This window comes from Polyodon spathula, chromosome 12, assembly GCF_017654505.1.
Source record: "Polyodon spathula isolate WHYD16114869_AA chromosome 12, ASM1765450v1, whole genome shotgun sequence".
In the NCBI taxonomy this organism is placed as follows: Eukaryota; Metazoa; Chordata; class Actinopteri; order Acipenseriformes; family Polyodontidae; genus Polyodon; species Polyodon spathula.
The window spans coordinates 38,954,855-38,975,843 of record NC_054545.1 but is presented as its reverse complement, the minus strand read 5'-3'; the positions used below and the strand labels follow the sequence as shown (position 1 = coordinate 38,975,843).

Sequence of the window (20,989 nt, the reverse complement as noted above, 5' to 3'; positions counted from 1 at the left end):
CTAAAAGAGTTGAATCTATTCAGTCTTGAGCAAAGATTCAGGCATTCAGCATTCTAAAAGGTATTGACAATGTCGACCCAAGGGACTTTTTCGACCTGAAAAAAGAAACAAGGACCAGGGGTCACAAATGGAGAAAGAAGCTGCTTGATGAGATGATGATGGGTCGAATGGCCTCCTCTCGTTTGTAAACTGTTCTTAATAACACTATTACTATGAACTCAAATACTCTGTAATGAGGTGGCTGGGTTTAGTTTGTCTTGTTTTGTGTTTAACAATAAAATAAAAAAATAATTATTATAATTTAATTTTAAAAAGGTGGAATTTCTGTAATGAGGCCAGTATGGAAATGGTGCACTTTGAGCATGCACCAGTAATTTATCGGAGTTTGTCAGAGATTCATTCACTGCAAATCCTTAACAAACTCCCGCTGTACCAGTAGGGGGAGAAATTCTCAGTGTAGTATTTAATTTTACAATGGCCTCATTCCAGTCCCCAAAATAGAATACACTGGTGACTTCATAAAAGATGACAGATAACGATGCTATTGGATGACTAGCAACACGTGTCACAGCGTTATAAACACATACAAAATATTATGCAAATACAGGGGGTTAGAAGGGTTCCATTGAGTTCCCTTTTTGGTGCTGAAACTGTTTTTTAGACATTTAGAGAACAAATTATAATATTGGTGCAGCAGAAGCCAGAATCATTCGGAACGATTGCAAAGACCATTTAAATTCATCCAACTATCTCCTTCAATCCACATTTCAGAAGTACGTGGTGCCCCGGCAGTGCACAGTCACTGACTGCCCGCCCTGTGCGGTCTGACAAGCAGTCGGTTATAAATATAGTTGCCGTGAACCTCAGCAGCTTTGATGTGGAGTTCAGCAGAATGCCAAGCGCCAGAAACAAATCGCTCTTCAGAGATGGAGATGCGATAAGATTATTCAGAAAAACCTCTGGTTAAAAATACGCGCTCATAGCAAAGTATTCACAAGAGGCAACAGGAAGGATGTAGTGTGTGTGTGTGTGTGTGTGAGAGAGAGAGAGAGAGAGAGAGAGAGAGAGGAGAGAGAGACTGCCTGTACAAGTGTGTGCGTGTGTCATGTTTAGTTTGTTAATTTTATCTCATTTGCATCGGGTAGGATATACAAGCCTTTTTTCTCTATCTGTCTCTACAGATGCCCACACTTGTTAAATGAAACTCCCTGTAATATGTTGCGCAAACTTTTCCGTGAAAGAGTTGGCACGTGGCTGATTCATTTTCCTATGCAAATCCCTGAAATGAATTCTGCACTTTGTAAAAGCGTCGTTTCTCTGTTGCATGGTGAGGCAGCGAGACAGCAAACATGACAGACCTTCATAGAGGCTGATATAGCTGACGCTCGGCTGGCAGATGTTTCCATATCTAACTAAAACAATGACTGCTGTTCTCCACACAGAGCTTGTCTCATAGGTAAGCATCTCTATGGGACCTTCTGGATATCAGACTTTGATTCAGATTGTACTGCTGATTGTTAGCCCCAGTACAACTTACTCAATTAACTATGCTTATAGTCCTTAGAAAAAATAAAGCTGTTCATTCTGTATGCGATTCCAGAACTTGAAGTTTTTGCAGGGGGGGGGGGGGGGGGGGGGGGGGGGGGGGGGGGGGGGGGGGGGGGGGGGGGTGGGTTTTAAATATGTCTTGCAGTGTTCCACAGGAGTCACAAGAAATGCAGGCAGTCTAGTGGCTCAGTGCTGTAAATACTGTATGATTGATCTGAATGAAACTGGTTATAATAGCACATGCAGTAAACCCATATGATTTCAAAGATGGTTTGAAATGATGGAAATGGTGCAATACCATGTTTGAACGTCCAAGACCCCATTGGAGAGCAAATGAAATATCTGCCCTGGTACGGAGAAGCGAGACACCGCTCAGAACAATACTGAAGTGCTCCTTCTTGTTTCCTGTTTAAAACGCAACCGTTTCCTTCATCTCAGACAGTGCGGCTGTACCTTCGCGAGATTCATATAATCTAATCAATGATGCAGGATCCTGTGAATACCGTGTAGAATTCTGTCATATCCAGAGGCGCCAAGAATCATTTGCACATTTTCAATACCCCATCATTTATATATTAGAATCATATTATATAATGTGTGTATACAGGTGCATAAAACTAACAGCATCACCTTTTTATGTTGAATAGTGCTGTAGTTCCTAATAGTGCCAAGAAGTCATCTGAAATCAGGAGGTGCAAGGGCTTTCAGCTGCTATGCTCCCTGACTTCGATGAGCACTGTATAAAAGCAAATCATATTGTGCAAATTGTATTGTATAATAGAAGTGCAATTTCCGCTTGAGTGATTTATATATGATTTCCTCCTTGTGATGAAGCGTGCTACATAGATACAAACAGGTTTCTATTATTAATATTATTATTATTATTATTATTATTATATATATGATGAACGATCATTTTCCTGTAAACGTCTGTGTGTTACAGTCTTGTTGTACACGATTGGAGGCTCCACCCTCCAAAAATCAAGCGCGTTTTCTGCTCTGATTCTTAGTAATAATAGATGGATTTTTCTCATCCTCACCCCAATTCAAGAAAATGTTAAAAAAAAATACTGAAGTTCAAAATTGTTAACAAATAAACTTGTTTTAAACTTTGTTTTATTCTGTTTTCCAGTGCTGTTGTTATTAGTATTAGTAGATGAAAAAAAAAAATCCTATAAACTGGAGTATTTTTTATAACCGTATTATTGTTCAGTCAAAGTTTTCAAACTGAACAGACATCAGCTCTCTGCTCTCTGATGCTAAGGGGTTTTAAATCCTGACTTGGCGCTGTTTGGATTTCAAGATTCAATAAATCAGTTACAAACAAGGTCTTCAGGTTCAATAGAGAAAATACAATACCCCTGATAAATTATACAGCTCTACCACCTGAAACCATGAACAGGCTTAGCTTTGACCTTGTAGCTACGACCAGTAATGGCATTCCTCACCGCCGCAATCTAATGGCTTGTTGAAGAGGCGTCCAGATGACAAAGCCGTGGGAAAGTCATTGTTTATTCTGCTACCAAAAATACACCAAAACTGTACATTCTGCACAAGGCTTTGCTCTTGTGTGTTCCTGTCAACAGAACCCCTTGATGGAAATTACAGCTTTATTATGAGTTAGAGAATCATTATTATTATTATTATTATTTATTATTATTATTATTATTATTATTATTAGTAGTAGTAGTAGTAGTAGTAGTAGTAGTAGCGTTGTTGTTATCACAGTCTGATAATAGTCTTTAGACTTGATGCAATATTTCTGGAATCAGATCAAGTGAAACCCAATGAAACCAAATGAAAATTGCCTGTCCCTTGATCTCAGATAAGCCGTTGTATAATTACTCATTCAGTGCACTCCCACATAGCTACCTCACTTTCACTTTGATAAGTCAGCCAGATCAATGTCAAACTGACACCAGTCACATTTTTTTTTTTTGTGATTATTAAAAACATGCCTTCTAGGAGCGAAGACCCATAATAACTATACCGGTATTAAATTCTGACCTCCCTCTTCTGAACCCATGGCTACTGTTGCCGTATAAATAGTCTTCAAGCTTACCTCTTAATATTGTTTACATCAATGTGCTTGTTATGGAAGTTAAACTAACAGGTCTATAATTACCTGGGTCTGTCATATCCTCCTTTTTAAATTATAGCACAATTTGCAAGCTTCCAGTCTTCACGGACCTCTTCTGTTTGTGTTGATCTCTTTATGATAGTAGCCAGCAGCAAATTCATTGTATCCTCTCTGGTGAAAACATTCCAAACATATTTGTTTAATACATCTAATATTTTGCAGACCTCTTAAACCCAGTTGTCATATTCATCCCTTAATAATGTAACTTCTTTCACAGTTCTTTTACTTTTTAAATATTGGAAGGATGTTTTAGGGTTATGCTTAGCAGCACTGGCAATGTTTCTTTCTGGATCTCTTTTGGTCTTCCTAACATCCGTGTTTAACTGTTTAAGCATACTCCTATAGTCTTCCCAATGTTTTGCTCTTCCATCTTTCCCGCAAGTCATACACAGACGTCTTTTTTTCTAAGTTTATTTCTGATTGATCTGTCTAGTCTTTTTGGTGACTGCTTGTTAAAACTGCTATTTTTCATTGTAGGTATGAACTTGTCCTGCATTATAACTTAAACCTGTTTCATTGAACTTCCGCTGTCAGGTCCTCTAATTCCCACCATCCAGTCTATCTATCTCAGTGCCTATCTTATCCCTTCAAAGTTATCCTTCCCGAAATGAGACACTTCAGTATGTGCCGCCTGTTCCCTAAAATCCCAGGTCACCTCAGTGGTTCTACTGTTTTTGTATCACACAGCATGTTCTGGGTGTTTGTGAACACCAGATCTAAAATTGCTCTGTCCCTTGTCAGGTTTTTGACACACTGGGTCAGGAAGCAGTCATTTACTGCGTCAGTCAGTTCAGTTTCTACGTTACCACATCCCACTGGATTTTCCCAGTTTATATTGGGAACATTGAAATCACCCATGATTGCCCCTACATGCATTTCTAATGGCTTCTTATAGTAATTTGCTGTTAATTCTATTTTGACCTGGGGGTTTGTAACATACACCTATAGATAGACAGTATTATCAGTACCAAAACAAACAGGGGCCTCCAGATTGAAAGGTTTTTTTTTTGTTGTTTTTTTTTTTTTTTTTTTGTAATCGACAATTATTTCATTATTTTCTCCCAATTTGGCATATCCAATTGTTTTTATGCGCAGCTCACTGACTCGGGGGTGGCGAAGATAAACACAAGCTATCCTGCGTCGCCTCAGAGGACAATGCAGCTCTGGGCAGTTTACAGGCAAGTCCGCAGGCGGCAGGCCAGACTACAGGGGTCGCTGGTGCGTGGTGAGGCGGGGACACCCTGGCCGACCTAAGGAGGTTTGATTAAGGGTATTACAGGGGATGTGGTCAAGCAATCTGTTCTTTTGTTATGGTTATGGAAGTACGGAGATTAGATAACTGCGAGTTCTGTATTTTGTTTGTGTTTATAACTGTTTATTTTGTAATTATTAAACGGCTAAACATCCGGGAGCTGTCGCTGTCAAACCAGGATTACAACCTGGATTACAACTACGACACCAAGTCACTAATCACTGTGTATTCACCACCAGCACGGGAGCATCGTGAAAGGACGTGGAGCCGTGCCGGGACATTGCCTGTGGTTATTACTGTTTCGGGACTGAAATCCAGTATTATTTCGCTGTACGAACTACACATTGTTGTGTAGTTTCCAGCGCTATTATTGAACGGTGCAAAACCATTCAAAAGAAAATTGAAAGAACTGTTTGCACCGTGAATTTTGTCTAATACTACATGTATTACTCCTGCCCCCAGCCAAACAGTTTTGTGTGAAATGTTAAAAAATAAACTTGTTTTACATTTTTTTATTCTGTTTTCCAATGTTATTCCCCTCAATTTATGTTATGTCACCGTGTATTTTAACAATTTTTACAAATAATAAACACCAAAACAGTTCATACAAGGCTGTAATTCACATGTTTCGGAAAATTCCGAAAGTGAGTTTTCAGAAAAAAACACCTATAGAAGGGACTGGGTAAAACCTGGAACAACGGAACTCAGAATAAACGTTTGTACACACAAACACACACACACACACACACCCACACACACACAAACAAAGCATTGACACACACACACACAAACAAAGCACTGACACACACACACACAAACAAAGCACTGACACACACGCACACACCTATATATTTGTTTATCAGCTACCTGTCTATCTCTGTTCTAATTATCTGTCTGTCTGTCTGTCTATCTATCTATCTATCTTCAATCAGTATAAGTAGAACATACTGTCTGAAACATGCTGAACTTTTATAGTAAATGAGTTCATGTATATTTTAAACTTTACTTCGCTTTTTTATTTCTTGGTCATCCAAATTGTCAGTTTCCTCCTCGTGACACTTGTCACTCTTAAATGTATTTTAAGAAGAAAATGTTTGCGCAGTGCTCAATTCCTTGCGTACCTGAAGGGGTTAACAATGACGTTTCTACTTGAAACGTCATTGTTAACCCCTTCAATCACTTAAACACTTCAATCTCCGTTGGTTCAGATCAGAGTTTAGGACCCAGAGGAGCCCTGTGGCAGGCATGCTCAGTGCGCCTGGCATACTAGCCTTGCACCTGCATACGCATAGATATAATTCTTTGACATCATAATCGAGAAGATTGATTTATAATGTTGTTTTCATCCATAACATTTAACACACAATCATAAAAACTAGCACTGTAAGTCAAGAATGTAATGTTAGGGTAATAGTCGATATGATCAGATCATATAGTTCAAATGTAAAATTGGAAAGTCCTTATTAAGGGTGAGTTATAAGAACCACTCGGCTTTGAGTTTATTTAAAATAATTTAAAAAAACACATAAATAAAGGAAAAACTGTGTAAATAATAAAAGAGCAGCCAAAAATTTTGCACTTCCCTCCAAAACTCAGAGGCTTGGCACGTGTACGGTTGTATAACCGGCCCATGTTTGTGAAGTTATTATAATAAGGGTTTTTTTTTTTTTCACACTTTACCAAGATGTCCTGCTTTCTGATTCAAATTCCCTTCTCCGCTGTTTGCTTGGCTTTGTTCGCGGGAGCGAGCACGCAGGCTTGCACTCCCCAATCCGCTGTCTGTAAAAAAAAAAATAATAAAAAAAAAAAAAAAAAAAAAAAAAAGAATGCGCGCTCCTGCGCTCCAGACAGCGGGCCAGGGCAATCAGGCGCGGGAGCGAGCGCAGGACGGTGCGCGAAACCGGGCCGGCCACGTAGCGCTGCAGCCGAAGGGAGAGAGAGAGAGAGAGTCCGTGTGAGAGAAAGACAGGGGAGTTAAAGTAGAATAAAAAAACAACAACAAAACGGATAGAGATTCATGTAAACATACAGATAATAAAACAACGAGGGTTTCTGAAATAAGCTTATTGCGCATTCGTTTTCCCTGAGCAACACAGTAAGTGTCAGAGAATGTGGAGAGAGGGCGCTCTCGCCGGGTTTGCCGTGGGTGAGTAAGCTACAAGTTTAGTTATTTTTAAATTTACGAAAATGGCACGAAAAAAAAAAAATAAAAAACGAAGAAGGAGGTGTCTTCTGCAAAGGTGTTAATGCGAGTAATTCACAATTAGAGATCTGGAGACTTGAGTCTTTTTTGTTTGCAAAATATTATTATTATTATTATTATTATTATTATTATTATTATTATTGTTGTTGTTGTTATTGTTATTGTTATTAAATGAGGTTTTTCTATAAGATTAAATTCAATCTAAATAGTCCTGAAATAAGAAGTTTTGTCTGTGTCTTGGAACTGGATAGCTCTTAATAACAACAATCTGGTTGCTTTGGGGGAAATATGAAAAGTGAAAGTCCACATTGATAAACTGGTGGGAAAAAATGAAAATTCCCCGAAGCAAGTAGAATTCTATAGTGTATCATTAGTTGTTAAAATGACATTTAAAAACAAAACAAAAATAACCCTAATTGGAAGCTGGTGGGCATCGAGTTGTGTAGTGCTGCTTGCTTATGTACTGTAGCACATTTGAATAATATACAGCTATTTACGCATTTTCATTCCCATAGTTAAAACGGCCTGCATTAGCTGTTGTGACCCTTTCTCTGCGTCGATGTTTTCCAGTCACCCGCCTTGGCCAGCAGTCGGTGGTTTGCTGTAGTATAGTGCGTGGTTGTATTTCCTCGTACGCGGTGGCAGTGTACACTTATTTTTTGTGAATTGATTCTCTATTAAAAGCCGTTTAGGTTTGTTTCAGGCCTCGTTTTCTTCACCAGACCTGGGACCAGTGGAGGCTGCAAGGATGGTTTGGGAATGTTCCGTGACTGCTGCTGCACCGGGCGCTAGGCCACACGGTAGCCGTTTCTAAAGCGTATAAATGTACCGTGCAATGCATAAAAACAGTAGGATTTTATACCGCGTTCATTTCGTTTCTCGTGTGTGTGGTTTGATCAACGATAAGGAATGACTGTCATAATTCACTTGCAAGGGTCTTGTTTGTTTTTGCGAGTGTGCAGCACTGTGTGCAATTCTATTAATGGCAATGCCCCTTTCTCTCGCCGCCCGCAGATTCCCTTGTCAGCCCGGGCTAGTGGTCGTGCTGTACAGAAAAATGAGTACGTTAGCCTGAACACCATGGGGTAGATAGAGCACTTCAGAATTTGTGAGGAGAACGAGCAGAACGCATAATTTAGCGCGGGATCCTCTACATAAAACTGTATTTTGCAGCGTTTACAGATTAATGTAAGCTAATGTATGTGTGTGCAGCCTGTAGATACATAAGGCTAGACCTGAGGTTTTTGGATTGCAAGCTAGGCCTCGGCGATTACGTCTCTAAAATAGGGGTTTAGTTATTTTGTGCTTTACACAAAGGGTTGTATTAAACGCATTTTCACACAATTTGCGTGCGTTTGTATTTATTTATATATTTATTTGCATGGTCTGTTTTATTCGTGTTGTGGTAATGCAAGTTGGAGCAGTTAGAAAATTCGTGCCAAGTTTGTGAAATTGGTGGAAGAAGGCAAATCTGTATCTCCTGTTGTAGTAAAATCCAATCCAAAGCCTTATTAAAATGTGATGGTTAAATGTACAACAATAACATGGGTCTCCTGTACAGTTATATTTGTTGACAACAATACGCCTCGGCACCTCTTTGCAAAGTGTATGGTGTTTGACAGACCTGTGATATTATCACCTATGCGGTTTTAACTGCAAGCTTCTTGTTACCTTATGCTTTTCTTAGTGCGTTTTCTTTATTGACTGTCTTCTCAGGTATTGGGGTAACAGTGGTTTCCTAATTTAAGTCTTGGTGCCTGTCTGAAGTCAGGACGCTAGTGTTGCATTTATATAGTAAAAAGTAGCAGTACACAGCCGGTGAACTAAATTGGTAACTCACTACTTGCTCTAATCAAAATTACATTGCATGCAGAAAAGTGATTCGTACCATTTGGCTGCACAGTAAAGTAGACGGTTGCTCCAGATTTGGACTACAGTAAATTGTCTTGAAGCTGTCGTGCTGGTTACAAGATCTTTGATTCCCCGGCCTTTCAGTCCCACTTGTGCACACTGTATACCTCCCAACCCCTATAGCAACCTGCTGCTGAAAAAAATGTATGTGGTTTTGCTTTTTTTATGATTTGCAGAATGGTGTCAAGTTTTATTGTTTTACTTGACTTGGTGTGTTAGTTTTATGAGTGTTTCGGGTTTTATGGATAAAACCCTGTAGTCAAACTATAAGTTTTAAGTGCATTAAATATAGTCCCCAGGCTTGAGGCTTGATGCTTCCTTAGCTATCAGTAGTCCTGTTACTCCCACCCTACACCGAAGCCAGTACTGGGGAGTGCTGAGCAGGTCCTGTTACTCGCACCCTACACTGAAGTCAGGACTTTATTATGCCTTTCAATCATGTCTTGCTGAAGTCTATTTATATAACGTTAACCTGTCCAAAAAAAGATCAGATTTTGTTAAACACGTTAAAGTATTTAAGACGTTATATGTAACGTCAAAACGATCAGCCAGAATTCCAAAATCAATCTATATCAGAAAGTAGACAAATATTGCGGTCCCTGACTTCTTCAATACACTTTAGTGTACTTGGCTTCTTTTGGTATTTTTTTAAAGTTTATTCAAGTGCAAACGTTAAGCTGTACCTAGCGTCTCTTCTGGATGGTGTATGTGTGACACTTCCCTTTGTTTGGGTATCCTTCTCCTTGGAGTCCCCTCGCTGTGGTTGGTGTGAAATTGAAGTTCCTGGCAGGGTGCGCGCACTAAGCTCAGCACTCCGCAAGATACCAAATCCATTTTATAATTAAGCATGTGTTGAAATGCAAATTGCTGAAATTAGTTTACTGTGACAGAACCAGGTGTATGAATAGCTGGATTACAGAACGTTGATCTTCAAGGCTCCCTGATATACCGGGGTTTTTGCCAGCGCTGTTGAGTGTAACAGGTCATTACGTTGTTACTTGGATAAATGACGCTGTAATCGGGCCTGCTATGCTGTGTTTTCGGTTTGTGTAACGGCCAAAAAATAATAATAATCCTGTGAAACATTTTTGATTATTCCTTTATGTGAGAAATTGGTTTGCTTAAAGTACTTGTTTCAGCTCTCAGTACTCTTCAATGGTTTGGTTGTGACAGCATGCTGTTTATTACACCATAACTACGTTCCCTGTAAGACTTTCATTTAGTTAGCTACTGTGGTTAAAGTAACTTAACATTTTTTAGCCACAATTGAAAAACTTTAGCCACTTAACAATACTATAAACAATACATACTGTTTCAGCACGACAAAAAGACATGTATTTTATTTGAAAGCACATAGATATTTAAATGCCAGACCCTACCTTTTACAATACACCTAAATATTATATTTAAATTGCACTATAACTTTGATTCCCATATAATATAAATGCCAAACTTAGTCCCATGTGAAAAAAACGTTATTACAGATTTCCTAAATTCTGACAAGGTTTGCAGAGATATTCATGTACTGCATAATCCTTTACGTTATTTTGACTGACGTGGTTTTCTTTCTACAGAAAGGTCATCAAAATTGTGCCAGTAGACAGTGCTATTAGTTTATGTTAATATTAATGCCTGCCTGACTAACCGCAGCTCTAGTTATACAAAATTGTACTAATGTGATTAATAATATTAGTAGGATTGTACTGTCACTACTTTATTTAAAAAAGTTTTTTTACCTTGTTCTTCCACCTTCGACTACTGACAGTAATATTGACATTAAAACTCAATAAATCATAGTGAGACAAATCCTTCTTTTTAAAATAATGAATGTGTTTATTATTTTATTAAATTATTCCTCTTTCGAATCCACTCTGTTAGTATTTCCAAAATATATTTCAACACATTTTAAACAGATAGCAAACAACAGAAGAAAAAAAAGAAAAGAAAACATTAGCTGTGATCTGGAAGCTGCATGTTTCTGGCTTGCCATGTAAAAATGTTCTTTCTGGACCAGAGGGTATGTTTGAAACCATGAGTGCTTCACCTCCCTGTGACTAGTATCACAGTCATATTTTAGTTGTGTGTGCATGGGTGGCTGGTATTCCTTGGGCTACATCTTTCGGAACATGATTCTGGTACTTGGTCTGTACAGTTTGTTTTGTTACATTTTTTTTCCATTTGGATGCCATGGTTTTTTTTTGTTTTTGTTTTTTTACAAGCAGCACTGTCCGCTAACTGTTTCTAATTAGAGTCTCTGTCCTCCCGCCAAACACAGCGTTTGTGGCATGGATGTGTTACATGATCAAGCTAAAGAGCTTTCATTGGGCAAAATTAAATCAAACTAACAGTCTGTATTGACTGATCTACCAGTGCATGTTGGATGATTGTTTATTATCCTTCATTTAACTAGGTAGTCGCATTGAGATTAAAATCTCTTTTACGAGTGAGACCTAGCCAAGCAGGTAGCAGCAAGTCAATCGGACAAGAAGAACAAATACACAATAAAATACAATTAAAACACAGGCAAATTGCATTTAAAACAATAATAAAAACACAGAAAAGTAGTCAACTATTTAAAACAGTTACAACTCGGTCACAAAATCATGCAGTTTACTCTTAAATTGCAATAAAGCTATCTGGGCCTGCAGCTTTAGTTTGGACTGGAACTCATTCCAGGACCATGGGGAATAATAAGCAAAGGATCCTTTACCAGCCTCAATACGCACATTTGGGATTTTAAAATGCAAAAAAGAATAAGATCTGAGGCTGTGGTTACTATGGGAAGCTATAAGGTATTCATTTAAATAAGAGGGTAATTTACATTGAATAGCCTTATATACCAAAATATACCAGTGCTTCAACCTGCGTAAAGCCAAAGAAGCACTGTGCTGGCAGTACATTTTTCAAAGGATATTGCTGCTCTAGAAAGAGTGCAAAGAAGAGCGACCAGTATTATTCTGGGTTTAAAAGGCATGTCATATGCAGACAGGCTAAAAGAATTGAATCTATTCAGTCTTGAACAAAGAAGAGTACGCGGCAATCTGATTCAAATATTCAGAATCCTTAAATGTGTTCACAATGTCCATCCAAGGGACTTTTTCGATGTGAAAAAAGAAACAAGGACCAGAGCTCAAAAATGGAATTAGATAAAGGGACTTTCAGAACAGAAAAAGGGAGGGACTTTTTTACACAGAGAATCGTGGGAATCTGGAACCAACTCCCCAGTAATGTTGTTTGAAGCTGACAACCTGTGATCCTTCAAGAAGCTGCTTGATGAGATTCTGGGATCAAAAAGCTACTAACAACCAAACAAGCAAGATGGGCCGAATGGCCTCCTCTTGTTTGTAAACTTTCTTCTGTTCTTCTTATGTTCTTATTTCAAGGTCTTCAGAAAAAAATCCAAAGTTTCACAATTTTACAATAATCCTTTTGAAATTCTTCAGTTTCCCATAGATAGATTTTCATAGTATGTAGGTTTTAATATATAAAATGTGGGACACAGTACATGTCCAATTTTACTTGCGATAAGTGGGAAAAACATTTGTTGTATATTCCTTAAGTATGGAACAACAGTGACAAATGGGTTTTCCACTTATTCTTATATTATTTTTGAAAGAAGACTAAAAACTGCACTAATTATATCCAGGCCATTCTTAATGTTTTGAAAGGTAAAAACAGGTTTCTCAGTCGGACAGGAATGATAACACTATGGCAAAAATCTACTTTCCCCTCCGTGGAATGGCGTGCACACGTTACTAGGGAGTACGTCATCCTATGACGCAGACTCTGCCTCTACCTACTGACAACCATAGATATAGAATGTTATGTTGACAACTACTTCCCCAAAGCGTAAGCATGTGCATGACTTGTCCTGCCTCGCCTGCAGGGGGTTGTGAGGATCTCGGTTTCTTTTCCCGGCTCCGCCCCCTCTCCCGGCCCCTGCTCTTCCCACTGCCATGCTGTGAAAAATTCCTGGTGAGAACCCTGTATACTGAGTGCCACTGGTTCAGTAATAATGGTTTCTTGAGATTGAATCTGGCTTGGCTGTCGGGTGTAATTCAAGGAAGTATATGTGCTCCAGTTTGCACCTCTAGAACACATCTCAGGGATGGAAACAAGGCTCCCACTGCAGAGCAGTTGAATCCATTCTCAGTTTTACTGTGATAAGAATATGCTTGCTGCCTATACTGTGGGGCTAATCAAGCTCGTACAGTAGTCTCCGGCTAAGAGAACCCCCCTCGGCAAGCAAGCGCAGCGTTCTCTTAGCCGAAGCATTTTCTAAGATGGAGCTGATCACAGACACCAATACGAATCAATAAATCAGTAAATACATATTACTTGTCATGACGCACGTGCATCAACATATGAAATAAACAAAATATGTTAGAGAAAAGCAATAGGCTAGTGTATGTTAATAAACTAATAAAGTAACACAAACCAATGTTAATAAACTAACTCTCAAACTAAATTAACACAGGACCCGACACTTTAAATGTAGCAGCAGCTCTAGATTAATTATAAATGCATGTACAGGAGCAATATTCAAGGAATGCACGTTATTTAACAGAATGGTGAAACTCGCCAGACCGGCAAATGCCAAATTGCTCAGCGACTTGTGTCATTCAGGTTTTTTTCAGTTTCTTCTAGCAAGAGTTTACATGCCATTTTGTAGCGATGAGGTGCACTTGTAGATATCGGAATACACAACGAGGCAATGATAATTTGAAAGATTGAATAAACCAGTCACTGGTCCTCAAGACACTCTCACAATGACAAGTCAGTTTTGAAAAGACTGAATAAACTATTTTAATTTAAGTCTGATGATGATGAGTTATCAGGTTACAAAACAGTACTGTACCAGTTGTGAACTAATCGCTGTCGGTGTCAAAAAGGTGTTCTTTTAAGAGAAGTTCCTGTTCCTTTAGGCAGAGCATTTACAATGGAAAAAATCTGTTTCATCAGAAGGATGTTCTCTTAGCCAAAGTGTTCTCTCATGGGGTATTCCTATGCGTGGAGTCTACAACAGTAAAGCCTGAAGTGGGTGAAGCTGTAGGAGTAGGAGTCTTAATTCCGTCCCCAAGTCTAAGTGAAGTAGGAGTAGGTTGGGGGTGTTTTGTGTCGTCAGTGGAGGGGTTTGTGAGACTGTAGTCAACCTCAACATGTAATCAAGAGTGGCATGAAAAGTCACTGTAAAAGTGAGTAGATGTCTGGATCTGCATTCCTTTAACCATTTTTACCTGCATGTTTGGTAATAATCTGTTAAATAAATTAACACATGCCTTAAATTTTTTTTTTAGTATAAATACTGAATGATGATTTATGTTAATAACTGAATAGTAATACACGCATGGTTTTGCAAGTCCTTTGCAGAGAATATATTTTCCTAAGATTTTTTTTTCTGCAGATCTCTTTGTGGACTAACTAAAGTGCCACCGTTACCAGTGTCACAGTGAACCCCTCTCTTCTCATGGCTGCATGCACCTGCTGCCCTGTGCAATTCCAGTCTCTGTCTGATTGCAGTTCAATGTACGGGGCTGACCAGCAGACCAGTGGAGTGCCATACAGGAACACCCTTTCACCTTTTCATGCACATTTCCCAGTATCTATAGGACCTGACACTAACAAGAGCACAGGCTGACAGATAGGAATTGATTTTTTGTTTTTTTTTGTAAGTGAAAGTAATCCTGGTCCAGTTGTTTTGTTTCCATCAAGCTGATAAAATAAACTCAACCCTGGCAAAGACTAATTCGTACTTTAGTGGCAGTGAAAGGTTGTGCGATTCTCAGCAGTAGCGGCTCAGGTACGGAGCAAGTGTAGCACATTCACAGGCTCAGGCTTATCCAGCATTGCACGTCAGGACCCTCTGTCTTCAGCAGCGCTCCTCCAGCTTATTCTAACTGGGACCCATTTGAAGAGACTTGGGTCTGCTGTGAGCCCCCTAATATACTCTTTTATTATATACAGAGACTTCTGATACTAATATAGTAGTGTACAGATAACTCTATGTTAAATGCCTGCATTGGCACACACAGGATAAAGATGAACTGGAATTTTGCTAAATGTTTAACAGCGATTGGTTATAAATATAGAGAGTTGTGCCATGAGTAAGTAATTCGCAGGTTCAATTAATTCACTGTTAGGCCATGCTGACAGTAGACTGTACAAGCGTTATAATTTACTATAAAGGCCCCTTTACTAATTCAGTTTTCAAGATTTTACATTGTTTTTCATTTGCAAGTCCGGTAGCAAAATAGAGGCAACGCTGTGTTACTAGTGCCCGAAGGATCATTGCCAGGGCGTTCCCTGGGGTCAGGACTGAGGTTTCACAACATGATAGCGCTGGCCAGCAGCACATCGACATGGCACCTGAGGACGAATAACACTGCAGTAAGTGCTTAATTACTGACTTGCCACATGAAAGCTACCTCTTGTATCCACTTCAAAGCTAACACCTTGTACTACTGAAACTAAATCTTAACTAGTTAATCGGTCTGGATAATGTGTTAAACCACCACCAAGGAGAGCTGCACCTCCCCCAGCAATACAGGGGGTTTTATTCACTGGGCTTAGTCTTTTCAGAATTCCACACCAATCTGGACCAAGCAGTTCCGCATGTATTATCCCTTGGAGCTGTGAAAAATGAACAATTAAACCAGTACATTTTTAAAAAAGCCTAATACAAATGTAATAAAACAGAAATTTAAACAAGAGATAAAAAAAACATGGTTTTAATTGTGAAATTAGAAAAACTAAGATAATAAAGCTAGTTTGTGAAACATTAAGAGTCTTAGCTTTCCTGACAAGAAGCATTCCAGAATTTAGGCTTTACAAGAAAAGGCCCTTCCTTTCCGTATTATTCAGGCATGGAAATAAGACTCCTGTTGCACATCAGTTTCACCCATTCCAGGTTTTACTACAAGTTTGTTTAGCCACAGTGAATAGGTAACAAGCTCAGGTGTATCTTATTAAATTTGTAAGAAAAGCAGCTGTGCAATGGGAGTCATATTTCCATCCCTGAACTTGCTTATTCAGTTTTGTCTTGGTGAGCACATTCCTTAGCACATGTGTTTGGCAGTATCTTGGCAGTGTGGTGGACCCTGCCTGTTACACATTGTTACATGTGCTGCGTGTAGTGGATGTAGCTCATGTTGAAATGGTTGTTCATGATAACGTGAGGGCTCTAATTAGGTATCTATAGTCTTGCTATAGATACATGGGGGGTGCATGTATGTTGATTTAACCCCACCTGGTGAGCAATTAGTGAGTGTGGTTTCAGCAAATGTGAAACAAAAAGTAATAAATAAGTCTGTTTATGTAGGTTTTATCTTACTACAAAGTCTGTATTAATTTGGTGCCTTTGCAATGTTAAAAAGGGGAGAGCTGGCAGGTTCCTGTAACTGCAGAAAGTAATAATCCATTGCTGTATTAGAAATCTGAAGGTGAAAAATTTGAACAAAACAACATGCATTGGTGGCTGCAGGTGAGGCTGATGGTTGCAGTGGTTCACCCTGCTTCCAGCTAGCTTGCTGCTTCCGGCCTCTGCTCATGCACCACCCGCTGTTATTTGTTTGTCTAACGAACAACAGAAATGTAAGTCAGAAATTCAAACTTGCGCTAGTTATGTCTGACTGAGATTGGGGCATTTCTTCTGCAAGTGGGGGTGTATTTGACACTCCAGTGGGTTCCACAGCACTGCTAACAGGTGGGTGTGAGTCTATGAAATCATACAGTGTTTGGTTTTACATTTTGACAATTCTTGTTTGAAAAATATGAAAGCATAAGAGAAAATGACTGCATGCTCATTTTCAAGATGTCAGTTGCCCTGGGATGGTAAAAGGATAGTGCCCACCTTGTATGAGTTGGGCAGAGCAAAGGGCAGTCCAGTGCTTTTGTTTATTAACCTGTAGCGACAAAGCTGGGGGGTCTGTCCTGCCTGTAGATTGTGTTCAGCTTTCCAAGGTTTTACAGTATAACTTGGGGAACGTTTATTTGGACAACCTTGCTATAGTTTTATAAATGCAGGAAAGTTCCAACAAGCACAATCAACAATTCAGACATTTGAAGTTGGGGACAAAGTTAATTAGTCATTTTAGAATTTTTAAAGGGTTTTTGTTTTTGTTTTTTTTCCTATCAGAACATTTCCTTTTTTGTGTTTTGTTAATGCTTTGTGGTAAATGTAAAATTGCATTCATGATAGCACTGTGAAAATGCCATCATTTTTTTTTTATTATCTTATAGTAAAGGTCTGTGTCACTAGTTTGAAAGTTTCAAGGGGGATTCCATTGGATATTAGGAGATATCCAGGCTACTTCTCATGTGAATTGTATGGGTTTCAATAGTGAAGTTTCAACACATGGTCATCCACTTCAAACTGAATGGGAACGTTCATTGATGCATGGTGATATTTGCTCAAAATAAATATATAAATAAGGTGTCATCAACACGAAACCTGATTTGACTAATGGGCCCGGACAAACTTCGCAATCGTTTGTTGTAAATTACTTCTCGTTGTACAAATTTGCTTAACATGAATTTCCTGTTCATGCAAATTATTTTATTTGGCTTAGACGTCTGATAATATGATTTTTTTTTTTCTTTGCTGGTTCCTTGAAATGCGTATTAACGAGAATTTACTGTATATATTCCTTGCTGCTCAGTGGATCATACTGCATGTTTATTTATTATACAGTACCAGTCAAAAGTTTGAGTACACTTGCTGGAAACTAGGTTTTTTTCATAATTGACAATGTTTTACGTCATATTCGTTTCTGTAAATACTTGAAAATGAAAACACAGGTCACAATATACAAAACATAAGGAGTATCAAAGCAACGTTCAAGAAAATTGAAAATTATCTCTAAATCTTGGATTCCTCAAAATAACCACCCTTTGCCTTAACAGCCTCACAAACACGAGGCATTCGGTTAACAAGTTTCAGCAGGAAATCACCCGACATGTCATCCCAGCTCTTCTGCAGCAATTCCCAGAGATGTAGGGCACTAGTGGGTAGCTTTGCTTTGATTCTTCTGTCCAGTTCGTCCCATTCAAGTTCTGTGGGATTGAGGTCTGGAGACTGGGCAGTCCAGGTCATTAGATTGAGTTGTCCTTCACTTTCCTGCTTCGCCAGATAGTTCTTGCACAACTTTGAGGTGTGTTTCGGGTCATTATCTTGCTGAAGAATGAAGGACTGCCCAACAAGCCGTAATCCTGATGGAATGGCATGCCTCTGAAGTATGCTATGATAGCCATGCTGGTTGAGCTTGCCATGGACTTGGTAAAGATCACCAACTCTGTCACCAGCAAAGCAACCCCAGACCATGACACTGCCTCCTCCATGCTTGACAGTGGGAACCACACATGCAGAACTCATGCGCTCACCCTTTCTGCGTCTTAGAAATACTCGGCAGTTGGACCTAAATATTTCAAATTTTGACTCATCGGTCCATAAGACTGACTTCCACTCCTCAAACGTCCAGTTTCTGTGTTTTTTGGCCCAGGCAAGTCTCTTCCTCTTATTCTGCACTCTTAACAATGGTTTCTTTGCAGCAATTTTTCCAGTTAGGCCAGTTTCACGCAATCCCCTCTGAACAGTTGATGTTGAAACATCTGTACTTCTAGTAGCATTTAGCTGAGCTTGTATTTCAGGGGCAGTTAATCACTGGTTTCGCAGACTTGTGACTCGAATGAACTTGTTCTTTGATTCTGAGGTCACCCTTGGCCTGCCTGACCTTGTTCGGTCCTCATGAGTGCCAGTTTCTTCAGATTGTTTGATGGTCTTGGCCACAGCAGTTAGACACTTGCAAAGTTCTTGCAATTTGTCTTAAAGAGTGACCTTCATTTCTTAAAGTAATTATTTCTTTGCTTAACTGAGCATATTTTGCCATTTTCTGCTCCCTTGCTTTCAGGAATGACAAACTTGTGCCTATGCTACCTATATTTACAGTAATCATGGACCCTCACCTGTTAAAAATAATTAGTGACAAAAGGTTAATTAGGTAACATGCTAGTTAACTCAGAGAACATCTAACAAAGACACTTTTATACTTAGGCCAGTGTTCGAAGACTGTGTTATACACATTTCAGACTTTTAACTGACTTGGGCTTCAGACTGAAATCCCCTTGTTTTGGGTGACCATTTAATTGAAATTGACAAGATTTACATTTTCATTTAAAAATGTAACTTTTGAATGCTATTCACTTATGATGATCAGCTTATATAAGTACACGTATCATATAATGAAATATTAAGTGTCTTAGTGCTCTATTTCCAGGTGCCTGTTTTGTGTGTGTGTGTGTGTGGTATATATATATTATATATATATATGTGTGTGTGTGTATATGTGTGTATATATATATATATATATATATATATATATATATATATATATATATATATTAGCGGGAAAACGACCATGGTAATAAGTTTGGCAGATATACTAACCTTGGTAGGTTTTTACAGTTTTTGAATTGCCGTTTTTTCGTAGCACAGTCACAAAGAAAAATGCCACAGTTTTGTATTTCTTCTTTTAATTAAAAAAAAAAAAAAATTCAGGTGCATGTTTACTTAATGAAATCTGTCTTCTAAAACAGTATCTCATTTACAGTAACTTGTTATAACATCTACAATGTCACTTCATCAACTTGGATAAGAACAAAGAAGTCCTTCTAAAAATGATTTACAGCATTATCATTGTATAGTCCTTCATTTTAAGATACCAGTGATTGGAAAGGATTAGTAGCTGCTTTTTAACGATAGGCATTTGCTAACTGTCACAATGAATGATCACAATATCATTTAGTAATTGTAGAACAGTATTGCCAGGTTTGAAAACATTAGCAATAAAGCCAAAAGAAAAATGCTTTTAAATTTAAAACTAGTTATAGGGTAGCAAGCACTGGCAAAATCAACTCATTTTTATACGGTGCAGAATTTATTTTAACATGTTGTTTAGGGACATTGTGATACCTGCATGGTAGGTGTCTTAATAGTGTATCTACAACGAATCGACAATAACAGTCCCAAGCAAAATTCTTGTCAAAAAAAACAAACAAAAAAAAAAAAAAACCACAAAACTACTTAACATAAGGGGGATCCTGAGTGGCGCATCCAATAAAAGCACTCCCGTAGAATGCAGGATGCACCCTATAGTGTAGATTTCGCCGGTTTGAGTCCAGGCTGTTCCTTTGCCGACCGAGGACGGGAGCTCCCTGGGGGCTTTATGTAGCAGATGCAGTTTACACAGTCTTGGAGTTCCTGATAGCATAAATTCCAGATTTTCTAAATCCATTGATGTAAATGTCCAGTCTGCTTTAAATTTTTTCAAGCAAATTGGCTTCATCACACTGCAATTCACATATTCTCATATTCACTTTGACATCCGTCACATTGTTTCCCTTGCCAGCGCTTCTTTAACCTGTGCTGCACACCACCAGTCATTCAGAGGCTGGGATCGCTCACGGTGAGCCACACTCTGATTGGTGGAAGAATTATTGGCAGTTTTGTTTGGATCGCCAAAATAAACTCCCCGCCAAAATTTCCTGTTATACGATATATAGGTCTGCATGGGTACCCGAAAACCCTTGTACCTGTCAGGTTTTAAATTACCAAACGCTACCCGGGTCTGGCTGTAATACTCTGTTTAGATTTATTAATTTGTGAATTTAAAGAAAATGCAGAAAATATGACAATGCAGTTGTAAGCGCGAGTCTCTGGCCGGCGTACTAAAGACAACGTTAAAACAAGCTTTTGCATTAAGCCTTTTCTTAACTGACAGGATATCAATGTTTTACAGAAAATATTAACACACAGCGAGCGGTAAGTATGCTTCAATAATAACTGCAGTGACAATTCTTCTCAGGAAATAAATCGGAAAACAAAACAACATAAGATCCTGTTGATTTAGGTCAGTGATAACTGTGGTCCATTAATAATAAC

The 20,989-nt window shown here is 38.7% G+C and overlaps 1 protein-coding gene across 1 annotated transcript in view; it reads left to right on the top strand.

Moving 5' to 3' along the window:
* The first annotated feature begins 6,805 nt into the window (after window positions 1-6,805).
* The window catches only part of LOC121324527 (zinc finger protein 652-like), a 47,993-nt gene continuing 33,809 nt past the window's right edge, over window positions 6,806-20,989 (top strand). The window contains 1 exon segment of the mRNA XM_041266527.1: window positions 6,806-7,086. The gene's annotated coding sequence lies outside the window, so the exon portion shown is untranslated.